This window comes from Octopus bimaculoides, chromosome 5 (genome assembly GCF_046866305.1).
Source record: "Octopus bimaculoides isolate indiv1 chromosome 5, ASM4686630v1, whole genome shotgun sequence".
In the NCBI taxonomy this organism is placed as follows: Eukaryota; Metazoa; Mollusca; class Cephalopoda; order Octopoda; family Octopodidae; genus Octopus; species Octopus bimaculoides.
This window is the reverse complement of record NC_142932.1, coordinates 47,991,541-48,014,613: the sequence shown is the minus strand read 5'-3', so window position 1 is coordinate 48,014,613 and position 23,073 is coordinate 47,991,541. Positions and strand designations below refer to the sequence as shown.

Below are 23,073 nucleotides of genomic sequence, written 5' to 3'. Positions count from 1 at the left end.
CAAGTTCTGAGTAAACAGTAACTCTTGCCATTCTTTGTATATATTTTGCATTGAATAAATTTCTCAATCCGAATGAAGTTTAGAGTATAAGCATTGATATATTTATTAGCGACAGAGGCAATAGTAATATCGAGAGGTAATATCTATCCACACTTAACCATGGATGTTCTGTTAGAAAAAACTATTTTGCGGTAGTTAGTCTCTCATAAACTCTTGTAAACTCTCATAATGGTTTTTGATGCAAAATACACTCGTTTGCATTGATATCGTATTATTGCCAGCAAGAGAGCAATGTATAAAAGAATTGGGAACTGTGGTGGACAGTATCTTGCAGGATTTAATTACGTGCCTTTAGATTTACCCCCCACCCTACCCCCACTCCACCGCTTATTTCGAGTTCGGAAAATAAGTAACAGCGCAGTAGTTGATTTAATCAACTATATCTTTGCGCAAAACATGTGGTTTTGTACCTTTGTTAGAAATCCGTATTTTTAGAGAAAGTATCAGTAACAAGCGAATCATCGTCCTGATAAAAATAGGTTCAGGAAGTTACTCTTGAGTCTTTGAGTTTATTCCACTGAAATAAATTGTTAGCGTCCACGTCTATTTCGAATTTTTGAATACTGAACACAACAATAAATAATTAGTATAATTAGTATAATTTATGTTCAGTTTGAATTCGTGCATGTTGTTTTGAGAAATTCGTGGGTATAGAAAAATTTCCAGGATATATTTCTAGAGATTAAGGATTGGATAAAATGTTTACTCTGATGTTCAGGAACGGCGAGAAATAAGATATGCCATTGAGTAGGTTTAGTTAGGCGTAGCATTCAATTAGTACATCAAACGTACTGATTCAATACCAGGTTCAGCAGAAGGAACTCAGAGGTGAACATAGATGAACGGTGATTCAATGAAAAAAATAAACTTGTCTTTCAGTAAACATTCTAAATACAGTTTACAATATTCATTTGTGACGTGTGCTGTTTTGTAGTGTTGAACATATTTGTGCTTTTGCCTAGATTTAGAAACTGTTCATGGCGGAAGTAATCTCTAGTCCTGAAATGCAATGCGGTATTTATATTACTATGATGACTATGATGTAGACTTAGGCAATGATGATGTGTAAGGCATGTAAAACATGTGGTTGCGATGAAGTTTTTGTAGAAGCTAGCATTCGAAGGGAACAAGTGAACGTGACTTTTCTTTCTTTGAGATACTTTTCTTTCCTTGAGATGTGTTTTGTTTGTATTTTGGAATTTTGGGATGAAACTTAGTTGCCTAGTTTCTTATTGAAGGGTATTTTAAAGAATTTTATTTATGGGGTGGTGGCGGAACGATGTGCGTCAGGCAGGAGGTGATGAAGTATTTAGTCGGAGAGAGAGAAAAGTTAATGCCTTTGACCTTTTCAGATCCTACGAAACTGTTGGTGGCGGGGAGAACCCATGAAACAAAGCTAGCTTTAGTAGGGTGCAGCACATCAATATATTTAGGATTCTATTCTTAGAGTGTTGATATGATTTGAGCGGTTATAACAGAGTGAACTCTCTACTAAAAGGATCTAATAGCTATGTGGTGGAAGTGTCAAGCAGTATGACGGCTAAGTTCGTGAGTTAACGATTGTATCCGTCGTTGGTGGAATCAATTGTGTATAGAAGATAAAAGGTGTATTCTGAGAAAGAAATTATATCTTTAATATGAGTTTCTAATTCAGGCAAAGGATCAATTATTTTAAGAGGAGGGAGTTATCTGATACCAGTGATTCCTTTACTTGACTGGTACATTATTTTATTAAACTCGGAGATATGAAAGGCAAAGTATACTTCGGCGGAATTTGGACTCAGAACGTATTGAAACGAAAGAAAACCTGCTCGGCATTTTTCTAACAACTCTGCCAGTTCATCATCTTAAAACAGTTCCTAATTTAGGCACAAGGCCAGCAATTTTAGACGAGAAGGTTTTAGTCTATTAAATCGACTCCAGTTGTTGTACTTTATTTCATCAACCGCGAGGGTGGAGGATGAAACACAGAGCGTAAAGAGGCGGAACAAATTCAGCAACGCACCACCTTTTATCATTAATATTTTTTATACTAAAGGCGGCGAGCTGACAGAAACGTTAGCACGCCAGGCGAAATGCTTAGCGGTATTTCGTCTGTCTTTACATTCTGAGTTCAAATTCTGCCGAGGTCGACTTTGCCTTTTATCCTTTCGGGGTCGATAAATTAAGTACCAGTTGCATACTAGGGTCGATCTAATCGACTGACCCCCTTCCCCAAAAATGTCGGGCCTTGTACCTAGAGTAGAAGTGTGGATAGGGATCTTTCTGATTTGGCGGACACCATTTGTTTTCTAACGAAACACTTTCAAACTTGGGATACTTGTAGAATGTGTCATATAAAACATCTTTTTCTCTTAGCCTTGTTAAGAAAAGTTTCTATATTCCAAGTTATTTCATGTTGAAAGTTGTCGTATTTCGGTAATTTCAACCAATCACTGACGTCTATTGAGGTGAAAACAATTACTGCTCTGGTTTGTCAACAACACGTTATGGCGGTGTAATGGGATCTTTTCCCTTGAATAAAATTACTGCGGTTGTTTGAAAAGTAGAAAAGAATATTCTTTCTACTATTAAGGCGGTGAGCTGGCAGAATCTTTAGCACACCGGACGAAATGCTTAGCGGCATTTCGTCTGTCTTCACCTTCTGAGTTCAAATTCCACCGAGTTCGACTTTGCCTTTCATCTTTTAGGAGTCGATAAAATAAGTATCAGTTCAGTACTGGGGTCGATATAATTGACTTAGCCCCTCCCCGAAATCGTGGGCCTTGACATACATATAGATGTATTTGGGCTAACCGAATTTTACCCAACGGAAATAAAATATATGTTATTTATATTTATAGTTTTACGTTCACACACAATCTAATATTAATAGAATTCATAAAGTAGTAGTTATCTATATCGGTATGGAGTTTTTCTATAATATCATACTTTAGATACAAAAATCTAATCTTTTTGTTGGAGAATAGTTTCTTCAAGTCTCTCACAGTACAATTCGAACAATGAATATTAAACTTCGAAATTCTTTTGTGATTGAACAAAAATATGTTCAATTGTTGTGAAGTTGCAAATCAGCACTGATCGAGAAGACATGATCAAAAACATTCCAGCTGGGAATATACAGCCTGTTTTTTCTTTCTTTTCTTTTTTTTTTTATCTCAGACTTGGGTATATATAGGACTCCATCATTCACTGTCGCCTCCATGTCTATGCCTATGCGCATCTTCACAGACACCTAATACAATTAGTGAAAGCATAGTACATGCTAGCAAGACATTCTCGATTCTGAATGATGGCCGCTAATGTATATAATTCGACCCCTGTACTTATTTTTAGATCTGATCCTTTTTTTACTGTCGGTCACTTTTTTTTCATTCTCTCTCTCTCTCTCTCTCTCTCTCTCTCTCTCTCTCTCTCTTATTCCTTTCCGTTGAAGAGCGTAGGCTCGAAACGTAAAAGACTTTTTCATTTTCCCGAGCGTCGAACTAATACACTTGCTTGTTGTTCATACACGTGTATTCGTCTTTTGTTTTTCTATAAATTTCAACCATATACATATATATACATATATATATATATATATATATATATATATATATATATATATATATATATATATATATATATATATACGACGCGCATCCAAACTATTTCCGTCAACCAAATTCACTCACAAAGTATTGGTCGGCTCGAGGCTGTAATAGAAAACACTTGCCCGAGGTGCTGCACAGTAGAACTGAACCCGAAACTACATGATCGCAAAGCGAACTTCTTAACGACACAGCCATTCCTCCACTTATATAGAGGTGTGATGGTGGGGCGTTAATTAAGAAAGAACTGGGTTATCTCCATTACCTATTTGTTCTACAGGACTATAGGTTAGAGAATATAAGCGTTAAATGTGGTTTATATGGTGCATGTGAGCCCAGTCCTTGGATCAGTCATTCCGTGTATACTCTGATACATATCCACCACGAGTTACAGAATAACTCATGAATTTAATTAAGGCGCCGGTGTCGTATTATATATGTATCATATACATAAGTGTTAGGGTAAAGATCCCCTTCGGTCATGAATGACCATGGGATTGCACTTAGAAAGTTCTCCTCCGAAACACAAGTCCGGGAAAAGTTGTTTATGGAAGATCAGCAGTCGCCCATGAATGCCAGCCTCCCACTCTCCACACCACCGATGTTATCCAAGGAAAAGGCCGATACAGCTTGGCACCAGTGACGTCGCAACTTATTTCTATAGCCCAGTGAACTGGAGCAACGTGAAATAAGTGTCTTGCTCAAGAACACAACACACAGTCTAGTCCAGTCCGGGAATCGAACTCACTACCACATGAATGTGAGCCCGACGCTCTAACCATTGAGCCATGCGCCTTATATAATTATTAGATTATGTAAATTTTCAGTAAATAAGTTTTCAAATTCGAGAGCGTTGCGGCATATGACAGTACCTGAAAAAAGCTGGAAGGTACAACGGCCGAAATGTTGTAACTATAAGAACCAAAATAAGAAGAAACGACCGAATATATTAGTGTATAATGATAATTCTTCGTATCAGAAACTCAGACAAAAATAAACAGCTATACGAGTGTGTGAGTGTGCGAAAGCGCGCGCGCGAACGTGCGCGTGTAATACTATACGTAGTCAGTAGACTAAACAGTTACCCGGATACACATGTAATTTACGAAGAAACGAAATCTGCTACTCTACTACCTAATTCGTTTCACCATCTGGGGGGGGGGGGGGGGGGCGAATTTCCTCTGAGTCTATTCTATTATATATTTTGCAGAATTCAAGGCAAGGGTCAACTAATTATATAGTTTCTTCATACTTATTAACTTTAGAAACTGCATTGCAATCATTCCGATAGTTTATTTTCTTTTATTCTTTTACTTGTTTCAGTCATTTGACTGCGGCCATGTTGGAGCACCGCCTTGAAGGGTTGTAGTCGAACAAATCGACCCCCAGTACTTTTTTTAAAAATCCTAGTACTTATCCTAACAAAATCTTTTGATGAACCACCAAGTTACGGGGACGTAATCACACCAACACCGGTTGTCAAGCGATAGATGATGGTGGGCGGGGGACAAACACAGACACAAAGACACACGCGCGCACCCCCACCCCCATATATATATACGACGAGTTTCTTTCAGTTTCCGTCTACCAAATCCACTCACAAGGCTTTGGTCGGCCCGAAACTATAGTAGAAGACACTTGCCCAAGGTGCCACACAGTGGGACTGAACCTGAAACCATGTGGTTGGGAAGAAAACTTCTCACCACATAGCCACGCCTGCGCCATGTAAAATAAATATCAATAACTGTGTGGTAAGAAGCTTGCTTCCCAACCACATGGTTCCAGGTTCAGTCCTACTGCGTGGCACCTTGGGCAAGTAACTTGTACTATAGACTCAGGCAGACCAAAGCCATGTGAGTAGATTTGGTAGATGGAAATTGAAAGAAACCCGTTGTGTGTGTATATATAGGTGTGTAGGTGTGTATGTATGTGTGTGTGTGTGTAGGTGTGTGCGCGCGTTTGACCCCACTACCGCTTGACAACTCGTGTTGATTATGGTCCCGTAACTTAGCGATAGAATAAGTTTGAAGTTTAACGGGAAAATTGATTCATTCGACTGAAAATTCTTCAAGGCGGTTCCCCAGCATAGCCGCAGTCTAATAACTGAAACAAGTAAAAAAAAGATGTATATCTTAAATAGTATTTATTGACTTGAATTTTTGTGGTTTTCGTCACTGTTTACAATTATCTTTAAAAAAAATTTTCAACGTATCATATCGATGTAATTTTTAACGCTGAATCCGAATTTGTTATTCATTTATTCTAGACAAATTTTGCATAAATGTTACAGGTGTTCAAAGTTTTGATCATTTTCAGAATTTTCAGCCAATCACAAAACAGCGTGTTCGCTGCCTCTTCCATCATCAGGGTATGGGGCATCGGCATGTCAAAACATTAAACTAGCTACAGTAAACAAACCATCATGAGTTGCTAGAAATAACAGTCAAAACATTAAAATATACACGATCAAAGTTAACATTAAGATATTCGCGGGCAAATTAAATATTTAAAAGCTATGAAGAAACCAACAGGGATTGCTAAAAATAACAGTCAAAACATTGTTTAAAACAGATATTTATTAGTTAAAAAATTCAAGAACGAAAGTTTGCAATACACTCTAGGATCTTATAAAATAAATTATCTTTCTTATATCTCCTTCTCCACATAAATTCACAAAGATAAGAATCAACCATGGAACGATGTGTCTCACACCGGCATTTGTTTCCCACACTCCTTGTCCGCATGCGCAGTATCTTTGGTTATTGTGGAAACAGAGTGTGGAATACTCGCTTTTGGTTACTATGGAAACAGATGTGTGAAATACTCGCTTCTGATTGGCTAAAATACCCAAATTTTGCAAATTTTAAAGATTGGATTTATAGGAAAAATGAATTTCCTTTTCATAATTAGTATACAAAACTTAATCCATATATCAAAGTTGAAAACAATTGGAACAAAATTGTAGGCGCAGGAGTAGCTGTGTAGTAATTTTTATTGTATATTTAAAATTGTAAATATTTAATCGATACAGCTACTTCACCCCTTTTATGTTTGTCTGTCCTTGTTCGTCCCCTCTTTGTAATGCCTTTATGGCAAATATTTATGAAATAAAGTAGCTTGCTTACCAACCACATGGTTCCGGGTTCAGTCCCACTGCGTGGCACCTTGGGCAAGTGTCTTCTACTATAGCCTCGGGCCGACCAAAGCCTTGTGAGTGGATTTGGTAGACGGAAGCTGAAAGAAGCCCGTCGTATATATATGTATATGTATGTATATATGGTGTATGAGTGTTTGTGTCTGTGTTTGTCCCCACAACATCGCTTGACAACCGATGCTGGTGTGTTTACGTCTCCGTAACTTAGCGGTTCGGCAAAAGAGACCGATAGAATAAGTACTAGGCTTCCAAAGAATAAGACCTGGGGCCGATTTGCTCGACGAAAGGCGGTGCTCCAGCATGGCCGCAGTCAAATGACTGAACCAAGTAAAAGAGTAAAAGAGCAAGTAAAGAGTAAAGAGTGACGAAAACCACAAAGATCTGTTGATGCGCATTAGTCAACAGCATATAAGGAGGACCATACAGCGAGAGTAAGGCCCAGGGAAAACGTGGGTTGACTGAGTTTCGATTTTAGAGGCAACTTCCTTCTTGAATGCCTTGACAAAACATGATGAAGCATGAATGAGAACTTCATTTCATTATTCATAATTCAATTAGTAGTAAACCTTACTGTATATGCTTCATAATTCAATTAACAGTAAATCTTAGTGTATATATATTTTTTAAGGAATCTAAGAAAAACGTTAAGCTTCGTAGGCTTTGAGCTTCACGCTCTTAAATCTTTTACTTGGACTGCGGCCATAATGGGGGGCGCCGTCTTGAAAGAAAAAAAAAAAGACACAAGGAATGCTTCGGCCGGGAATCTAACCCAGATTAGCTGCTTGAAAGGCAACCAAGCTAACCGTTACACCACCGACGCCTCACTGGGGTGGGGGTAGAGAGGTTAATATTTTAACGCGATTAAATTGAGTAAAAAGTTAGAGATTTCATGGATTATAAAAATCTGTTAAGCAAATAGTTTTAATTTCGAATCCTGTCGGTTATAGAAATGTTGTTCCTCGAACAAGACATTAAGTTATCAATTTACTGACAAAATGCTTCTTAATTTTTCACTAAGTCAAATTGTTTACGCACTATATCTGTGATAAACAACAACAAAACAGTCAGACAAAAACGATTCAATGTATAAAATCCAATTTATGTTTAAGAAGCTTGCTTCCAAACCATGTGGCCTTAGGTTAAGTCCCATTGCACGGCACCGAGGACAAGCGCCTTCTGCTACAGACCCGAGCCGACCAAAACCTTGTCAGTGGATTTAGCAGACGGAGACTGATAAAAGCTCGTCGTGTGTGTGTGTGTGTGTCCCGGGTGTGTGTGTCCCCCGGGTGTGTGCGTTTGTGTTTGTCCTCGTAACTTAGCGGTCGGTTCGGCAATAAGAGAGCGATAGAATAAGCACTAACTTTAAAGCAATTAAGTATTAGGGTCGATTTGTTCTATTGAATCCTTCGTGGATTCTTGACTGAGAGAAGTAAAAGATAAAAGACAATACATTTATTGTATATCACAAAACCTCTGGAATTAGACCAGCAACTTAACATTTATCATCATAAAGGCGGCGAGCTGGCAGAAACGTTCGAACGCCGGACGAAATGCTTGGCGGTATTTCGTCTGTCTTTACATTCTGAGTTCAAATTCTGCCGAGGTCGACTTTGCCTTTCATCCTTTCGGGGTCGATAAATTAAGCACCGGTTACGCACTGGGGTCGATGTAATCGACTTAATCCCTTTGTCTGTCCTTGCTTGTCCCCTCTATGTTTAGCCCCTTGTGGGCAATAAAAAAATAAGAAACGTTAGCACGCCGGACGAAATGCTTAGCGGTATTTCGTCTGTCGTTACGTTCTGAGGTCAAATTCCGCCGAGGTCGACTTTGCTTTTCATCTTTTTGGGATCAATAAATTAAGTACCAGTTGCGTACTGGGGTTGATCTAATCGACTGGCCCCCATCCCCTAAAATTCCAGGCTTTGTGCCTAGAGTAGAAAAGATTATATTCGTGAAGATACAAACTAATATCCCGTCCACATTAAGACTACATTCAGTGACCTCTCATACAAATTGCTTGTGTTCAATGTGGTTATAACTGTATTGATGGACTGCTTTTCGAAAGGTAAAAATATGTTAACCCAGAATGCGTGTATTCTTTAGAAATCCCACATAATTCTCAGTATTGTGGAATCTCTTGTTTACGGATGTTTAGAAGAGTGATTCCGCCAAAGCAAATTGCCTTTTAAGTAAACCCACCTTAAATTCTCTCCAATTTCGTCCACACCTTAAAGCTATCTTTTCGATCAATCTTTTATGTATTATAGCAGTTAAGGTTTCTCTTCCATTGCTCACTTAATATCTTCCCCACTAAAAAAATAAGTTTCGTTATTCCTTCTTCTTTCGGCTTACGTCTCAAATCTTCAATTTCTTACAATGTTACAAACGTTGAATGCTACAATGTTGTGTAACCTCCATGCTTTTCTCAAGAGAATTAGCTAAGTGAAGTAAACTGATCACCATCGAAATTAAATATTGTAACTATCATCTCTTTTAGTAACATGTACATGGCTTTTCCATCTCACTAAAATAACCAACGATTATGTATGTGTTACTAGCAAAGTAAAAGTTATGTATATATTTACAGTCAGCTGTGTCAACGTAGTTGTAGAGCATTATACACAGTGATAGTATCTTTTGAAATAACATTTACATCTATCTCTAACGGTAATCTGTTTCACAGCATGACAGTTAAAAACTCAAATTTGCCACCCTATTTCCTTTCAGTCGAGCTTGAAAGTCCATGAAATTAAATACACTATTTCTCTCGTTTCTTGCTTGTTTAAAAGCTTTACACACTAGATGGACATATAATCTTATCGCCTATCATCTACACAAAAGCCGGTGTGTGGCAGAAACGACAGAGCGACAGAGAAAATAGCTTGTAGCTATTTAATTACATCTTTATCTTCTACATTCGTATCTTGTGCTGTATTTTACATTTTTTCATAGTTTCGGGTCATTTAATTAAATACCAGCCAAATAGTAATCGATTTAATCGATTGTTTTCTCTTCAGCGTTTGCGACATAGCGTCGATGTTAAAAATCAATTATAATCCACACAGTAGGCAGTAGCATAGCTCGCGGGATGGGAGGCGAGTGGGTATGGCCCACTCGGGCGACGCTTTTATAGGAGCGGCACTTTTAGGTTTCCTATATAAGCCTGTATAGGTTTGTGAGCCTGGAGCTGGGTGGGAAGAAATCAAGGGTTGCCCCCAGGTGACACACATTGTATGATAGCTACTACTCTGACAGTGGAGCTAGAAGAAAACTCATGGCGAACCGATTTTGCGAAGCGGTTACCACAACGGCTAAATCTTTCATTTTACTTATGCCTAGAGAAAGGGCAGGAACGTAGTAAAGTGTTTTTCTTCCTTCCTTATAAACTGTGGCCCTTTTATCAGTTATAATCCAAAATAAGGAGTACCGAGGATTGGAAAGTGACTTCCCACCGAGTTTAATTTGCGAAAAACATACCAATTCCATGTAACAGCATTTTCATTTCTCTTCGACAGCTGAAACAAGACAACTATAAAACGTAAACTATTATAGAGTTGAAAGAAACTAGTTATATTTGGAGTGCTAAGTTAGCAGACTTCTTGTCAGTGAATCATAAGGTGTCTTATTTCCTCTATAATTTTCTTACCACACAAAGGTCAAGTGCAGCTGACTTCCACAACAGAGCATGTTTTCATTTTGTTGTCCTAAACAGCCAAACGTAAAAGATCAGTTTTGTTTTCGTTAGAATATAAGTATACATGTAAGTACGTATACATGTATGTATGTATGTATGTATATATATATATATATATATATATATATATATATATATATATATATATATATATATATATATATATATATATATATATAGATGGATGAATGTATGTATAAGATGAATGCGTATACGTATAAATGTAGCTTTATATGGTTAGTATAAAGGAAAAAGATAATGAATATTTATTTCACACTTAGAAATATTAATGTAATTCAATATTTTGCATTTTACGTTATAGACCGCTCCCAGAGAAGTAATCTGCGTTGAATTTCTCTAAGCTATATATATATATATATATATATATATATATATATATATATATATATATAGAGAGAGAGAGAGAGAGAGAGAGAGAGAGAGAGAGAGAGAGAGAGAGAGAGAGAGAGAGAGAGAGATTGATAGATAGATAGATAGATAGATAGATAGATAGATAGATATACATACATGCATACACATATATACATACATATATACATACATATATACATACATACATACATATATATATATATATATATATATATATATATATATATATATATATATATATATATATATATATTTACATTTATATATATTATATATTATGTATGTATATATGTAATGTATGTTTGTTTGTATGTATGTATGTATGTTTGTACGTACGTACGTACGTATGTATCTATGTATGTTCACTCGTTTGCATACATTTTATTTAGACGCAGTTCTTTTTCTTGCGAATCGAATTTGCATCATTGTGATCATCTGGCGAAATTTAACAAGCCTTGTGAAACTCGAGTTGCGAGAAAAAGTATTTGGTTTAAGTCAGCAATATACTCTACATCGTACATTGAGTACGTTTATACATGTTCGTTTCCAAACTGTAACATCTTAATATCCATTGTGTATGTGTGTGTACGTCTCAGAGGCCATTGGATAATTGCAATATATCCTTTGTAGATGTGCGTGGCTTAGTGGTTAGGGTGTTGGACTCATGGTCGTAAGATTGTGGTTTCAATCCCTGGACCGGGCTACGCGTTTAGTTCTTGACCAAAACACTTCATTTTACGTTGCTCATTTCACGTTGCTCCAGTCCACTCAGCTAGCAAAAATGAGTAATTCCTGCGACAGACCGGCGCCCCAACCAAGTGGGGAATATATACGTCATGGAACCGGGAAACCGGCCCTTATGAGTCGGCTGGACTCGAGAAGGTAACTTTAATACATCCTTTAAAAGCGTGGATATTTTTAATAAAACGAGGATTTATGTTGGATGGTATCTAATACAATAGTATTTCTCTCTGACTCTCTCTCTCTCTCCCCCACCTCTCTCTTGCCACATAAATTCGAATATGCGGATTGCGTGTACGCGTGCATGTTTGTGTTTATGTATGTGTGTGTGTAGTCATACAGATTCATGTAATAAAGAAAGAAACAAAAAGAAAAAGAAAACAAGCACAAGCTTTTAGATGATTCTGAGTAATTAAGCAGATTTTAATTCCAGAAGTACAGATGCTGTAAGCAGAATGCTTATGCTAATCAATTAAGCCGTACTAATGAATTAAGAACATTAAAATTTTTTTAAATAAAAACAACAAAATAAACTTTATGTAACATGGAAATGTTGTTTCAACTCCTTTCATTGTACTCAATCAATTTGTCAACTGCATTGTTTTTATTTAATCTCTTAAGCTCCCGAAATTGCAACTAATTATATTAGACCTTCGCATAAGCTTGTATTATATTTTCACCTATTTCTTTAATATAAATATATATATATATATATATATATATATATATATATATATATATATATATATATGTATGTATGTATATATGAATGTATGTATGTATGCATGTATATATATATATATATATATATATATATATATACATGTGTGTGTATGTGTATGTATGTGTATGTACATGTATACATATATGTATGTATATATGTATATATATATGTATATATATTTGTATGTATATATGCATATATGTATATATATATATATATATACACATATATATGTATGTATATATACATACATATATATATATATATATGTATATATACGTATATATATATATATATATATATATATATATATATATATATATATATATATATATATATATATATATATATATATATATATATATATATAGATGCAGCACAGAATTTTGTCAGTGAACAGGTCGCGGTCTCAAAGCGACGAAAATATTTTGACAAATTAAATTTAAATGTTGAAGTGAATCTAACGGATTTTGTGTGTTATTTTAAATGGCTTATAAACACCTTCCACGCTGCAATTGTTTTCGTTCCAGCACACGATCTCGGATCAGGTCACTTGCTATGCAAGTGCATCTCCGTAATATATATATATATATATATATATATATATATATATATATATATATATATATATGTATAGACATTTGAGAAGAGAAAAATTAAGTAAACAAAGTTATATTAATTTCTTGTTAATACTGTCTGCTATTAGGCGTCAAAAATGTTTCAGTGACTTAATAACTGACATAACTGTAAATACAGTAACCAGGTCGCGGGGGTGCGACGAAAATTTTTTTTTTTTTTTGACATTTCAAAGTATACAAGTACTACACAAAAATAATAAAAGAAAGTGACTATTATTGTTTTTAAGTGGTTAAAAATTACTCACCCGCGATGTAATTATTTCAATTTCAACACACAATCTGTTTCAAAATAAGTATACCGAACTCTGAAATAATAATTTTTACTTATTTGTTAAGATAACGATGGATTGGTAGATGCGAAAGAATGCTTGATAATTAATGTAAAATTTCATGTTTCATGTATACATTTTTCCATAAAAATCAAAAGCATGATTAATGGCGGGTATAATATAAAGTATTCATATAATACATTGTATAAAGTTTTAGAGACAATTAATGTCCTTAAAATGAAATGCGTCTTATACACATCGCAGCGTATGACATGAACTTTTATGATTGTTCTGTTTAGTTGCACGTCCAGAATCCAAATTCCGTCATTGCTGTCTTTTTCGCCGCCCATATTTTAAGGCAACGAATTGGCGGAGTCGTTAGAGTGTTGGATAAAATGCCTCCCGCTATTTGTTTCGACACTCAACGTTCAAATTCCGCCAAGGTCAACTTTACATGTCAACTTTTTTTGGAATCGATAATACAAAAAAAAAAAGTATCAGTCTAGGGCAGTGGATTGACGAAATTGTTAGTTCATCATCGGACGGAACATCTTATGGTATCTGCCCCATCACCATGGCACTTCTATCAAGAATTGTGACCAACGGATAGTACCAGCAATTTGAAAAGACCAATGGATATATAGTTTCTTTGATTGATCAAAAGATCGAGTGCCACCACCACCACCATTTGTTCTGGCAGCAATGTAACAGTGGTGTATCGGGTTCAATTTGCTAGTATTGTGTCGATGTGAGGAATCATATATTATGGTAGGATAGTGGCGATTGAAATTGTAGAAGCCTAGACTAAATTCATTACAGTCTTTGGTTTCCTCCTTCTAGCATAATTTCAACTATCTTCCCTTTGTATACAAATATCGGTGCTGATTTTAAGGAAAAGGATTTTCAAATTATATTTTTTGGTTTACACGAGCGCAGTAGGATAGCTGAAACGATAAAGCACAGAGCAAAATGACGTTCCTCTTGCAAGCTGTTGATAGTGAACAATCATGGCTCTAGACATGATATAAAGCTGTAAGTTGACTTGGTTCAACGAGATCAATGCAACGTCAGATTTTTTTCCCACTTTTGTAAGTTCGTTGACTTATCTTATATATAAGAAAGTAAATGCAATATACCATAATTGGATTTTTTTAATCAACAGTAAATGTACATACCTATATGCTAAACTTGGAGAAGCCTTCCATGTTTTTACTCTCTGTCTTGCAGAATGAAGTTTCTGAAGACTTACTAGATGATTATATTTTTTATCTGAACCTTCTCTTTCCATTGACTGTTTAAACACTTTGTAACATAACCGACTGCGCCTATAAATATATGTATGCGTGCATGCATGTACGTATGAATGCATGTGTGTCTATATGTATGTATGTATGTATGTATGTATGTAAGTATGTACTCTCTATTCTCTATACAGCACGCACAGCATGAGAAACTAAAAATTCCATAACTGAAATATATTTATGTTTAAATCATTTATTGTCTTCCTGTGGAACGAATCCCACACATATGCCCATTTTTAGAATAAAGTGATATATGTAACAAAAAGCGCGTTTTCAGAATAATTATATCGTGACATCCTCTCTCTTTTACTCTTTTCCTCTTTTACTTGTTTCAGTCATTTGACTGTGGCCAAGCTGGAGCACCGCCTTTAATCGAGCAAACCGACCGCATGGCTTTTTCTTTGTAATCCTAGTACTTATTCTATCGGTCTCTTTTGCCGAACCGCTAAGTTACGGGGACATAAACACCAGCATCGGTTGTCAAGCGATGTTGGGGGGACAAACACAGACACACACACACACACACACACACACACACGCACACACACACACACACACACATATATATATATATATATATATATATATATATATATATATATATACGACAGGCTTCTTTCAGTTTCCGTCTACCAAATCCACTCACAAGTCTTTGGTCAGCCCGAGGCTATAGTAGAAGACACTTGCCCAAGGTGCCACGCAGTGGGACTGAACACGGAACCAGGTGGTTCGTAAGCAAGTTACTTACCACACAACCACTCCTACGCCTATAAAAAAAAAAAAAAAACTATCGCAGCACATTGCTTTGGCCTGCCGTCTTACCCCCTGCTCTACCATCCACTTTCCTGTTCGACCAGTATCAAAAGATCATAGCTACAGAAAAAAAAACAAAAAAAACACTGCTTTATTAATTGTAAGGAAATATTTAAGTATCGATGTCATTTCGACGAAATACTCTTTAAAATAGATAAAATGAAAATCAAATATCTAACGGTATCTATATATGTTTTAATTTAATTTTCCAAAATATACATGCAAGTATTTGTTGTTGGCACTGCGTCGCTTACGACGTCGAGGGTTCCAGTTGATCCGATGAACGGAAGAGCCTGCTCGGGAAATTAACGTGCAAGTGGCTGAGCACTCCACAGACACGTGTACCCTTAACGTAGTTCTCGGGGATATTCAGCGTGACACAATGTGACAAGGCTGACCCTTTGAATGACAGGCACAACAGAAACTCAGAGAAAGTTGTGGTGGAAGAGTACAGCAGGGTTCGCCACCATCCCCTGCCGGAGCCTCGTGGAGCTTTAGGTGTTTTCGCTCAATAAACACTCACAACGCCCGGTCCGGGAATCGAAACCGCGATCCTATGACCGCGAGTCCGCTGCCCTAACCACTGGGCCATTGCGCCTCCACACATGCAAGTATGTATGCTAAAATAACAAGTAAGCAACAGGCATCATGTACTAGAATAGTACATGGTACTATTATTACTGTTTTAGAGTATATAATAGCATAAAGATAAAATACTATTAAATGCGTTTGTGATTTATATATATATCATTGAAGATATACATTGAGCGCTGCTCTGTAGAGCAAGCACAAAAGCATATTTGTACTTAGTTAAAGCCATTTCCCAACATTTGCTCCCCTAGTGCCCTCGAGAAAGGCTCAAATATCTCAGCTATCATATGTTTATAAGCTTTTTGTGCTTAGTCATGAAGAGACCACCATTAATCGAAATTACCGTTTCAATTCATTGGCGGAATGGCTTGAATAGCCATTTAGATTGTTTTTCTTTTACTTTTAGAAATACTTAGAAAACGTAGCTTCCAGACAAAGGTAGGTTGCGGATCAACACGCAACTTTGTATAGCCTCAGAGGCTTGGCACTCGACAGTGTAAATTCAAATTCGTAGCTGGTCGCTGGAATGTGCCTATGTTTGCATTGCATTCCAAAGATATATAGGTAAAAAAAAAAATGGAATTCTTTCTCCGACATTTACCCAGACAAATGGTCAATGACGTAAATAGATCATTAGCAACCTATCATTTCGCATTATTTTCATATATCTCAACGAACATAAAACAGAGACTATCAAGATCTTTGAAGCCTGCTGTGCCGTTTATTTAATAGAAAATGTGTGTGTGTGTGTGTGTGTGTGTGTGTGTGTGTGTGTGTGTGTGTGTGTGTGTGTGTGTGTGTGTGTGTGTGTGTGAGTGTGTGTGTGAGAGTGTGTGTGTGTGTGTGTGTGTGTGCGTGCGTGTGTGTGTGTGTGTGTGTGGTGTTTGTATGAATATATGTGTGAACTAGTGTGCATTAACTACATAAATATCAGATTTTTCAACAGCTGCTTAATGCAATCTATATTAAACATATTTTAAGTAATAACGTTGCTTGATGTCAAGATTCTCTACTCTACACTCTCAGATATATTTTTATTTTCAAAATTTCAAATTGTGTTTCAACATCCGAATAAGTTCCTTTAGCTCCTTAAAGGTTCTCGTTGAAATATTTTGGTTAATTCAGTTTTCTTTGCCTCTTGAAACTTTTCTAGATTTCATGAAGAACTGTATATATACTTCAAGGATATAGCTAATAGTGAACTACTTCTATTGTTTGGCACCAGGACTTCCTTGCGTGAGCCGTCCCGTGATAAAAGGTTTTACAGTAGACAGTTTTTTTTTTCTTTTTCAAGCAGTATATTTGGGACATTATTCATTACATCATTTCCCTTTTTGAAAATGGTGGAAAATGTTTTAGGGGAGATTTAGACTACTAGTTCCGGTAGGTCGACTAAATCACCGCGCAGAGTCTCCCTTGTTGACTCGTACATTGATCAAGACTGACGTTTTCTAAATAATGATAATATATACTTTTACTTAAAGCGCCGCAGGCATGGCTGTGTGGTAAAAAGTTCCGGGTTCAGTCCCAAGGCGTGGCACCTTGAGCAAGTGTCGTCTACACTAGCCTCAAACCAGCCAAAGCTTCGTAAATTCCACAAAGCTTTGGCCGACTTCAGACGGAAACTGAAAGAAGTCTGTTGTTTATATATATGTGTGTGTTTATGTTTGTTCCCCACCACCACCACCACCACCACCATCACTTGATAGCTGGTGTTGGTTTGTTAACGCCTCCGTAACTTAGCGGTTTGGAAAAAGATATCGATAGAATAAGTACCAAACTTAAAATAAAAGAATCGGAGTCGATTTGCTCGACTAAATCCTTCGAAGCAGTGTCCCAGCATGGGCGCAGTCCAATGAAACAAGCAAAAGATATAAAAATCGAACCGTCTCGAATCACTTATGGAGTTCCGAATATATTTAAATACATTATTTCTCACTTGACAGTGACAAATCGCTACGAGATTCTCTTTAACGACTTGTTAAATAAAATGCAATTTACAGAAAGCTTTTCGGTTGCTAAGCGACACAACGTGTGCAGGAAATTTGTTAATACTATTCAAATTTCCGTTCAAGGCCATTGAATGAGAAAACATATAAAACGATGTCTTATACATGCATGTTGACATTTAAGTGGGTGAATAACCATATATTTGTTTTACGAAAAACAAAACTCGTAAAAGAAACACGTTCACTTAGAGATTTCTCTATGTGATCTTATTTCTAAGTTATTCTCCAAAACATATAAATTCACTCCTTCACTCACTTACACACACACACACACACACACACACACACACACACTCGTTTTATACATACTATACATATATCTACATATATTAGAGAGAGAGAGAGAGAGAGAGAGAGAGAGAGAGAGAGAGAGAGAGAGAGAGAGAGAGAGAGAGAAAAGAGGAACTATGGAATAGTTCAAGGATATAGATAATTATAATAGTGAATTACTGCTATTACGAAGCTGCGAGACTTCCTTGAGTGAGCAAGCCTACATACGTAGACGCGCATTATATATATATATATATATATATATATATATATATATATATATATATATATATATATATATATATATATATATATATATATATATATATATATATAGGAAGGACAACAAAAGAAAGAAAGAGACCTCGATCTTATGTAAATAGAGGAATTTATCTGTAAAAATATGTGACACTTATTCGGTAGCCATGATAAAACTCCGAGTTTCGGATGCCAGGGTGGGAACCCACGCCAACATCTCAGGAATTTTCAATGGCCGGATAACTGAAGAGATGTTGGCGTGGGTTCCCACCCCGGCATCTATATATATATATATATATATATATGATCTTTTATCTTTTACTTGTTGCAGTCATTAGAATGCGCCCATGCTGGGACATCGCCTTGAAGATTTTAGCCGAACGAATCGGCTCCTGTACTTAAATTTTGAACCTCAAATTTATTCTATTGACCCTCTTTTGCCGAACCGCTAGGTACGAGACGTAAACACACCATCACCGGTTGTCAAGCAGTGATGAGGGACAAACACAGAAACAAAGACATACACACACGCACATACGCATGGTACGTTCGAGTAGCTGCTAAAAAGTTCCTGGCTTTGGGTAAGAGAAAATACAGGAGGATCAGTTAATTATTCAACATATTTCCCTCTCAGATTTACTCACTTATTGCAGTGGTCCTTCACTACTTCTAAGCCCTGTAAAAGAACTCGGAAAGTTGGGTCTCCAACCAGGCCTTTCGCGATACTCTTAAAGGCAGGAACTTTTCAGCACCCCTTCGTGCATATATATATATATATATATATATATATATATATATCGAGCGTCATACTAATATATACTTTTGTTATTTACACCACCTGTCCTCGTCTGTTGTTATTATTTGTATATTCTCCCATATATATATATATATATATATGATATTAGGATAAAAACTTTATAAGAATTTATCAAGTAGTTAGCGTGAAAAAACCTCATAAGGAAAAAAAAAAACATTTTTTTCCATAAATATATATAATTTAATTTATATAAGGGCATTACTATACAATAATGCCTCACGCTTAGCGGGACTCCATAAGTCAAAACTACCAAAATAAGCACATTTTTACCGTTCGCGAGGGAATGCAACTTTCAAAGCTAACCTCCTTAAAACTTGTTAGCTTTGAAAGTTGCATTCCCTCGCGATCGGTAAAAATGTGCTTTTTTTGGTAGTTTTGACTTATGGAGTCCCTCTAAGCGTGAGGCATTATTGTATAGTAATGCCCTTATATAAATTAAACTAAATTACATATATATATATATATATATATATATATATATATATATATATATACGTTGGGCTTCTTTCAGTTTCCGTCTAATAAATTTACTCACAAGGCTTTGGTTAGCCCGAGGTTATAGTAGAAGACACTTGCCCAAGGTGGTAGGCCCGGAACCATAAAGTTGGGAAACAATCTTCGTACCACACGGCCACGTCTGTACCTATATATATATATATATATATATATATATATATGTATATATATATATATATATATATATATATATATATATATATATATATATATATACATATATATATATATGTGTGTGTGTGTGTAATCAAATCGAATAAACGAACATTAAAAATAACAGTAACAAGCCACAAGAAAACGTGCACATGGAATGTTTTAGTTTGACGCTCAGTAAGGAGAAAGAGTTTTTGATGTTTCAAGCATACCTCTTCATTGGGAAGGAAAACGGAAAAGTTCAAAGAAGGAAAAAATCGCCAACTGCACGTATACATACACACAGCCTTCACAATACACAAACATACACAGAGATGCACAAACACATGCGCACAACCGTACGCATATACACACATTGTAATTTGGGAAAAGATTATAAGATCACTACAGTTGTATTATTAGCTAGTTACTAACCAATTGTTAAATAATCAATTAATGAATAAATTAATGATTAATTTGTCGAATTTTCCTCACATTCATATGACCCTTTTCAATCATTCAGTATCAACAGCTGAAAATAAATTTTTATTGGGAGTAAACCACAGCCGTCATTCGCAAGTAAATGTGACTTGGCAGCATGTACCATGCTTTCGTTTATTAAATTAGGTGCCTTTAATCACGACCAGGCATAGGCACACTCAAGGCATTCCCACTCATGAAACTCCTGAACATCCAATATGTGACAACTGGAGAGACAGAGGGCCGCACCCGCACTCGAACGGTACTTATTTCACCTGAGTAGGCCAGAGAAACGTAAAATCAAGTGCATTGTCTAAGGTCGCAATATTCCACTCGGGTTTCAGCAATCGAAACTACGTTCTCGTGAACATAAGCCCAAAACCCGTAACCACGCGATTTCACTTTCGACATAATATAAAGCTCTAAACATTTATTTATTGAACACTATCTTAGATTCCTGCCAAGAAATGAATTACTTGATGTGTTTTGAAAGAGTATATATTGATAGCTCTAATTACAACTGTTACTGTGTTCGTTGATGCACTTTGCAGTGTAATTAGTAATGCTGTACTACGGTTAAATGTGGAGCCGAACTCTTCGGCTCACTATAGTAAAGTCGTCGTGAGTTCGATACCCGATAGTACGTTGTTCTTGAGCAAGACACTTTATTTCACGTTGTTCTAGTCCACTGAATCGGGAAAAACGAGATGTACCTGTATTTCAACTTGAAAACTACGTTAAGTGCACGCGTGTCAGTGGAGTGCTCTTCCACTTGCACGAGCAAGCTGTTTTGTTGATTGGATCAACTGGAACCCAAGTCGTCTTAACTGATGGAGTGTCAGTTCGAGTATATTTAATCTGGAAAATTCGAGTCGACGTGCTTCCAGAGACACATCATGTCCTGAGGTGCGTGTGGTTGCATGTATGTGCGTGTGTATAGCAATGCGTTAGAGGATCTGTATGTTTGGGGATAAATAAAACCTAGAAACAAAATCACATAGACAGATCTCTAACTTAATGAATTTATTATTAGGTTTTGTTTTGTTAAAAGAAATGTATAGTTGTACTCCTTAAATGCCAAACATGCATATATATAAGGCATTGTTTTGTATATTATTTGATTCAATGGCCGTTAACGAACGTCTGAACGGCATTTAAAAAGTTTCCTCATACGTTGTATCATTTAGTAATTGAAAAGTTTTCAGAAAATAAAAATTGGGGGAAAATATCGCTAAACGAAGTCACCTAATGAGATATCATCGTTAAACGAGAGAAAACCTATTAAAGCATATATTTGATACTCATTACAAAATTCGAGACAATTCCACTTTTATAGATAATGATTAGAACATCGTAAGAAATGCCGTGCAGTATTTGCTCCGGTTCTTTACTTCCTAAGTTCAGATCCCATCGGATTCAACTTTTCTCTTCATCTCTCCGAGGTCGATAAAATAAAATACCAGTAAAATATGCAGATTGACTTAATCGACTGATCCCTACCCCACGAAATCTGAGGCTTTGCGTCTATGTTAGAAACAACTGTTACTATTAAAAGGTGGTGAAAGGAGGCGAGCTGGCAGAAACGTTAGCACACCGGGCGAAATGCTTAACGGTATTTCGTCTGTCTTTATGTTCTGAGTTCAAATTCCGCCGAGGTCGACTTTGCCTTTCATCCTTTCGGGGTCAATAAATTAAGTACCAGATCTAATCCCCCCAAATTTCGGGTCTTGTGCCTAGAGTAGAAAAAGAATCGTTAGCACGCAGGGCAGAATGCTTTGCGGCATTTCGTCTGTCCTTACGTTCCGAGTTCAAATTCCGCCGAGGTTGACTTTGCCTTTCACCCTGTCGGAGTTCATGAAAGAAGTACCAGTGAAACACTGGGGTCGATGTGATCAGCTACTCTCCTCCTCCAAAATTTAAGGCTTTGTGCCTACAGCGGAAAATATTATTAAAAGGTGGTGCACTGGCAGGATATTTTTAACTAGTCTATAGAAAATGATGTTTGTCTAAGTTGCCACTCACAAGAATCGATCACAGGACATTGTGGTTGCGAAGTGAGCTTCCTAACCACTTAGCCAAGCTGCACTAAAAATATATGTGTGTGTGGGTGGGGGAGAGACTTTCCGTTACTATTTTTCTTGCTGATTTTCTTCTAAATTATTCAGGCCCTCTCACTCTCTGTCTGAGAGTGAGCTAATTTCCCAATTTTGCTTTTCTTTACCCCCACCCCACCCCAACTAGCACCAACGCAGTTGTTTGATAATGAATAACAATTATTATCAACCCTATCTAACTCCACTGTTAAGTGGACCAATGTTTAATAAAGCTGAAAATGTACCACCTGCTGTGCCAAATGTCATAAACGAAAGAGATAAAAACTTATTTTGAAGTAACTCATAAAGCATTTATTTTTTATTGAAAATATACTCCAGTAACAATTCTCAGTGACTAATGTAGCAAAACTGAACATGACATTAAACTGCAACCAGTGGTGAGGCTCCAGTCATAAATTCTGGAGTTGTGAGGAGCGTGGATTCACCCCTTAATTGCCATCACTCCGAGATCCGTTCTGACCCGGAACAGTAGTCCTTGCCAGGGTCCTGTCTATGGGTTAAATCAGTGG

General features: G+C 36.5%; 2 protein-coding genes across 10 annotated transcripts in view; one reads left to right on the top strand and one right to left on the bottom strand.

Moving 5' to 3' along the window:
• LOC106876533 (uncharacterized) overlaps positions 1–13,373 on the bottom strand; it is a 151,811-nt gene extending 138,438 nt beyond the window's left edge. The window contains exon 1 of the mRNA XM_014925136.3: positions 13,240–13,373. The gene's annotated coding sequence lies outside the window, so the exon portion shown is untranslated. The remainder of the gene's footprint in view (positions 1–13,239) is intronic.
• Positions 1–23,073, top strand: part of LOC106876553 (major egg antigen) — a 223,475-nt gene that overhangs the window by 64,337 nt on the left and 136,065 nt on the right. The gene's annotated exons all lie outside the window — the stretch shown is intronic.